This window comes from Quercus robur, chromosome 5 (genome assembly GCF_932294415.1).
Source record: "Quercus robur chromosome 5, dhQueRobu3.1, whole genome shotgun sequence".
NCBI lineage: Eukaryota > Viridiplantae > Streptophyta > Magnoliopsida > Fagales > Fagaceae > Quercus > Quercus robur.
In genome coordinates this window covers 5,337,845-5,344,610 of record NC_065538.1, presented here as the reverse complement: position 1 = coordinate 5,344,610, position 6,766 = coordinate 5,337,845, and the positions used below count along the sequence as shown (strand labels likewise).

The following is a 6,766-nucleotide window of genomic DNA, read 5'->3' as shown; positions in this document are numbered from 1 at the left end:
GTATCATAATTATGGTAGCTTGTACTACTCAGATGTGCCATCTCATGATTAATGACGAGAAAGTTTTTGCCCTTATTGAAATGTACTATAGTCTATATGTGTTTCAATTAATGCCGAGTAAGTCCTTACCCTTAATTGAATTATCTACTCTGTCAAAAAAAAAATGAATTATCTACCATATGCTAGTAATTATTAAGGTTTTTTTGAATTTAAATAATTATTAAGGTTTGATATTATTGGGGTCCATTACTTATTCTGATAATATGTTAAATTATAATTTTTCATAAAAAATTTACTAAGTAAAAATGGTAAATTGAGTGGACATTACCGATCATAACAAATCTAGTGCAAATAACCGTGATTTTACTATTTTAGGGACAAGATACAAGAAAACGTGCCTTTTGCCTTGAAGTTTGTATCAAGGAGCACCATGATACAATTCTCCAAGGTCATCCTTGTCACCACTTTGACTTACCGAAGAATGATGGGAAGATCCCAGAGAGTATCAAATGCCCTGACTGTCATCGTGTCATGGAGATGTATATCAAGTTTAAATGTTGCTACATTGATGGTCCTATGAAGAATAAGGCACTGCACTAGAACAAAGTGTCTCCTGTATTTGGACATATGATGTATGCTTCTCACTCTATGTGGATCTCATATAGTTTTGATGCTCACATGTTATGAAAGGTATACTACATATGCCTAATGCATTAGATAGTTATTGCTGCAGAATATGGCTACCTCTCTTTATCTGCCAACACTATTGCTTCCAAATAATTGTGTTCATGTTCAATGTTATGGAAAGTACTCATGTAATGGTTTTATTTTCATGTTGCAAAGGGAGACTTTTATTATGTATGAAACTCTACTCGCAAATTTGTACATTTCATTTCATTCTATACAGTGGCAACTCTAGGAATTTTGTCCAAGGTGTTCCTATTTCACTTTGAAAAAATTTTGGGTCATTTCGGTCTATTTCGGATGTTTCGGGACGTTTCGGTAAATACCGGCCGAAATTCAAGATTTGGCCAATATGAAATTTATGCTTAAAAAAATAAAAATAAAAAGTTCTTAAAACCAAAACAAATTTGTATTCTGTACACCAAAAAACCTCAAAAAGGAAAAAAAAAATGAAAAGAAATGAAATGAACAAAGATACCTAACAATAAACTATAAGTTCATTTGAAATATTAATAAAATTATTAATTATTATTGTTTATTTTTTTGCTGAATAATATTTCAAATAAACTTATAGTTTATTATTTAGTTGTTTCATAAATTTGTTTGTCTTTTATAAACTATAATTTGTCGTATTGTTGTTTCATTAATTATTAAATTATTAATTGTTATTTAGCTTAACATAATTTAATTTGTTTGTCTTTTATAATGTATTGATTAATTATTTATATTGCTTTAATTATTGTTGTTTAGCCTAACAAAAAACTATATTGCTTTAATTTATTTGTCATTAATTATACTGCTTTAATTTGTTATATTTTTTAGCCTCATGTGCAAATTACGCTAAAAGAGCCACTGATGTGCACATCACACATCCCATATGTAGCACAATAATTAAAGCACTAAAGCAGTGTAATGTGCATCCCGGCCCCATGTGCCCATCTACCCCCACCCCACTCAACACACAAGCACGCCTCATGCCTGATGCCCCCTGCCAATTAGAAAATTTCACAATCACACATTACACTAAAAGACAATTAATATCTCACCAACACACTACACACACCAACACCAATGGATAAGATAAATTGATAAAGCCAAATTCAAAAAGTCAAAAACAAACAAAAAAAATTAATAAAGCTAAAGTTCGGCCAATCATAGATAGAGAGAGTTTCATTCATTTCATAAGAGAGAGAGAGAGAGTTAGTCTTATTAAAGAATAAAGATAGAGAGAGATTTTTGTTCATTTCAGTTCAGATAGAGAGAGAGAGAGTGGGAGACTGAGAGAGAGAGTTAGAGAGAAAAAGAGAGAGAAGTTTCAAGTTAGCTTAGTAAAATGAAATACCTTAAGGGAGGGAGCACCAGAGCAGCCGAGCAAGGAGGCTTGAAGGCTGAGGCCGTTGAGGCAGTGACGAGGTGACAAGCGATCTGCCGATCTGCTAATCTCTGTCCTCCATCGTACTGTTTAGGATTATTTAAATATCTTCCTAACTAATTGAGTAAGGGCAAATGCATTGAAGGAATAATTTTTAATTACGATAAATTCAAATCACTTACCAAATTAATTAACCACGTGCTAAATAATACAGTAATCATATTAGTTGCAATTGCTAATTAGTCAAGCTAGTCTTTCTTTAATAACAAGAGAGAGAACAAGCTACGCGAAAATGCATGAAACTGTGCATAAATATATATTTAAGATTAATTGAAGTTTACCTGCATGCACGTGAAATCACATGATTGAAAATGAAATGCTGTTACCAATGCCATGTCGAAAGACAATGAGAATCTTTTGGTCATTTACTTTAATGGAAGCTTTGGTCTTTTTTTTATCAAAGCTTGAAATACGTGGAAGAATTTCCATTAAGGAAGCATGACGTAATTATAACAATGTCATTAACGATGACTTAGGAATGTGTGAAACGTTATCTGTACACATCTTTAACTCTTTTAGGGGGTGACTATTCGTGTTTGCGTGTCGAGTTCGTGTCGGGTTGAGTTGTAAGTATTATGTTATATGGGTCAACACAAATCTGACCCGTTTAGTAAACGGGTCAGGATTTCTCAACCCTAACACAACCTGTTTATTAAACGGATAACCCGACATGACACGTTTAACCTGTTTAATTAGTAAATCATATTAAGATTAACACAAATAACCTGTTAACAACCTTTTTGATTATGACTCGAACAACCTGTTTAATTAAACTTAACCCGAATAACCTGTTATAAACTCCCATATATGATATATCTAAATTTATAATTCAACCATAAATCAAGCAATAAAAATTCAAATAATGACAAAAGCAAATAATTCTTTCATTCCTTCAAAATAAAATTATTAGTCCAAAAGGTTCTGTAAGGACTCAATTTGTAACGATCCCAAATTGGTGTTGGGTTCGAATGTTAAAGGTCCAAACAATAAATTTGTAGAGAGTGGACTAAAGGCTAGGCCTTGGTGAACGGACAGTCGTTAGTTATGGTGTTCATGATGATCGTACAGAGGTGAATTGAACATATTCAAGAAGACTTTATCCTCAACACGGCCTGGGTGGCTCTGGTCCTTGGACCTCGTCTGAGGAGCTTAAGGTTCTTATTGTTCCTTTTACGCTAGGTTTCAATGGTCCTAGAGACGATACATCATGCCCTCCTTTTTTTGGACTGCTTCCTCCTCCTTTTATACTAGCTTTTCCCCTTTCTCAAACGTCCACATTTTGATTCAGCTTTATAAGGCTGATACTTGTCTTATCAGCCCATACCCAAAGTGGTTGGGGGTGGTTGGGGGTGGTTGTAAAAGCTGAAAAGTATAGCTCTGTCAGGCGCAAAGTACTTAATTGCAGTAATGGTAGCCTTTCCCTTGTTCTTTGTCACCACACTGTTCAGGGGTCCTTTCCCCATTAATGTGGCCATGACGTTTGTTGGCGCATTCAATGCGGAGGTAACAGCTTTTCCTTGAATCGCTTCTACACTATACTTGCCCTTTCTTCTAGGAGCGCTCTGGGGGCTGCCTTTGATGGCGTGCCATTCCTTCCTTCTAGATTTTGGGATGTCGAGGACAGGATCGTCCTCGGTTAAATCTCTTGGCCATTTGGGCTTTCGTTGCATGTCCTCGGCAACACCTCTCCTCAGCGCGAGCCTTGGGCCCTAATGGAAAGTGGGCCGGGATCACAAATTCTCTGGCCCCACAGGTTCCAACCTCCATACTATCAAATTCAATAATATGTCAAAGTTCCATAATAAAGATGATCACATGGCATCCAAGTGCCATATCAAAAACTAAAAGACATTACAGACTAAGAGAATAAAAAACCAAAATGATTACATGGCATATCAAAATATCATTGATAGCAAAATCTAAGTCCAACCATCCAAGTGCCATATCAAAAAGTAAAAGACATCACTAATTAAGAAACTGGATTAGAAGAGATCGAGGGTTCCATTGAAGAGGTGTCTTCCTCGTGCTCATCCTTATTGATATTCATGCTCATTTTATCTTCAGTGAGCTTTTCCGATTGTGATTGTGCAAGTTTTACATCAAAAAAAATTTAATGAAACATTAAAAACTTATCTAAGCATTATAAATAAGAAATTTAGAAACTGTGGGTAATCAAGCAATTGAATCAATTAAATAAATAATAGTCATTTGCATAGTAGTAATTACTAGTAATGAACTTGTAGTGTCTACTATCTGCCAAATCTGCCAAAAAACATCTATAAACTATTATATTTTGAATATGCATGAATATAATTTGTATAACATTGGTCAACCATACCATCATGCATCATTCAACTCAATTTATTCCATTTAACTTCTCTAAAATATCATGCATATTCTATATGTTCTATTTTGATAACTCAATTCCTCTATCCATAGAGCAACTTTTTTGCCATTTAAAGTTTTCTCTACAAATTTTCATGATTAATATTTAAAATAAACATTAACATTTTATGGGAAATCTAGAACCTTTTTGACATATATATTATTTTCTTTTTAAAAAATCATCATAAGATGTAGAACTCATTTAGCCAACATGTAAATAAAAAATACATTACCTATATCTGCAACTGTAGAAACATAAATGCTCAATGGCGCTTCAAATTTCCTTGGACATAACTCCAAATGGCGCTTCAAATTTCCAGTATTATATGCTCCAGCAACAATATATTCCTTTCCACACTTCTTGCATTTGCATGTAGACTTTTCTTCATCTTTTGTAGGAAGTATATGAAAGTAACGCCAAACAATTGAATTCCTCCTCCTTTAGTTGTCTTTGTTATTTGTCTTATTCTTAGACTTAGTCTTAGCCTTCTTTGGCGGAGGAAGTTCAGCCACTTCATCAAGTTCATCTTCTAAGTCAATGTCTTTTCCTTCACACTTAATGTCAATAGGAATCATCTCATCACTTTGCATCTAGACCAATTTAAAGAAAAATTATTGATAAGAAATTTAGTAATTCTAAGAAAAATTAAAGAACGACAAATAAATTTAAAATCAACAAAACAAACATACAAATCTACTATTATTACGAATTAGTCAACATTACAGTTATTAACACAAAAAATAAATGGATCTTCAATTATTTTATTTTAAGATGACAGAAATAGAAAAAACTTGAGAAGAAATCATAGAGCAAGACAAATTATTTTAAAATCAACAAAAAATAAACAGATCTACTTTTATTTTTTATATCAGTAAAAAGATCTCCTACCACGGCCGTTAATACTAAAAACCAACAGTGTAGTGATTAACACAAAATAGATGGATTTTCTACGGTGTCTGTTTTTCTACACAATGTCTGTTTTTCTGCACAGTGGTATTTTCTGCACAGTATTATTTTCTGCAGTGTCTGTTTTTCTGCACAGTGGTGTTTTTCTGCTCAGTGTTATTTTTCTGCTGTGTTGTTTTTTGTAGTATTTGTTTTTCTACAGAATAGGTCCAATTTTGCCCTATTTTGATGTTACAAGGATCTTATGTACTGTTTATTATACTTTATCTAATAAAACTTCTATCTTTTATCTCCCCCCCACCCCCCCCCCCCCCCCAAAAAAAAAAAAACCAATCAACAATGATAGTGATTAACAAAATAAATGAACAAATCTACACTTATTTTATTTTAAGATGACAAACACAAAGAAACTTGAAAAGAAATCATAGAGCAAGACCAAATTATTTTAATGAAATAAACAAACAGATCTATTTATTTTAAAATTTCTATCTTTTATCCCCAAAAAAAAAAAAAAAAAAACAGTCAACAACGATAGTGATTAACAAAATAAACGAACAGATCTACAGTTATTTTTATCTTAAGATTACAAATACAAAGAAACTTGAAAAGAAATCATAGAGCAAGACCCAAATATTAAAAAAAAAAAAAAAAAGTCTACTATTAGTACTAAATAATCAACATGATAATGATTAACACAGTAAACAAAATCTACAATTATTGAAAATTTCATTAGTAAGAAAACAAAACAAAAATATATACCTTGCTAGTGGATTCGGTGGTTGAAATCTGAAGAACAAGAACAGAGGGCAACTACGGTTTTGAGGAGAAAAGAAATCAGAGGGGTCAGTTAGGGATTTGAGGGGAAGAGAGAGTAGAAGGTTGAGAGACATGGGAAGGCTAGGGTTTTGATTTTATAGTAAAGAATCAATCTGTAATTCTGTATCTGTAGTTTAGTGTAGATGAAAGAGGGGCAGTTGGAGTTCTGAGGAGAAGAAGAAGAGTTGGAGACAAAGTAAGGATTGACGACAAAAACGAAGAGGCACAAGATTGAGATTTGAGAGAGGCGTGAGGTCTGGTTTTGAGGGGAAGACTAATATCTAAGCTTATATACCTAGGTTATACGGGTAAAATGGTAAAATTAACTTTATAAGCTAAGGGGGTCAAACGGGTTAAACATGTTAAACACGAACATGACCCGTTTAATAAACGGGTCAGTCGTGTAAACCCGAATATGATCCAAACCCGTTTAATCTCAACCCATGACTTGTTTATAAACGAGTTCGTTGTGTTGGGTTTTGCGGGTAGTGTTGAATTTTGCCATCCCTAAACTCTTTATGATATGGTAAAGAGGTTTCTTT

At 33.3% G+C, this 6,766-nt stretch overlaps 1 long non-coding RNA gene across 3 annotated transcripts; it reads right to left on the bottom strand.

The window, feature by feature from the left end:
- Positions 1-2,976: 2,976 nt before the first annotated feature.
- Positions 2,977-6,475, bottom strand: LOC126724907 (uncharacterized). 3 transcript variants are annotated; one of them, XR_007655148.1, is made up of 3 exons: positions 6,168-6,475; positions 4,735-5,092; positions 2,977-3,884 (listed from the first exon to the last, which is right to left on the bottom strand). It is a non-coding gene; the product is annotated as an uncharacterized LOC126724907 (long non-coding RNA). The 3 variants fall into 3 exon arrangements; XR_007655147.1 differs by lacking the exon at positions 2,977-3,884 and adding an exon at positions 3,897-4,184 and having other exon boundaries at positions 4,730-5,092; XR_007655146.1 differs by lacking the exon at positions 2,977-3,884 and having other exon boundaries at positions 4,522-5,092.
- Between the last annotated feature and the right edge of the window lie 291 nt (positions 6,476-6,766).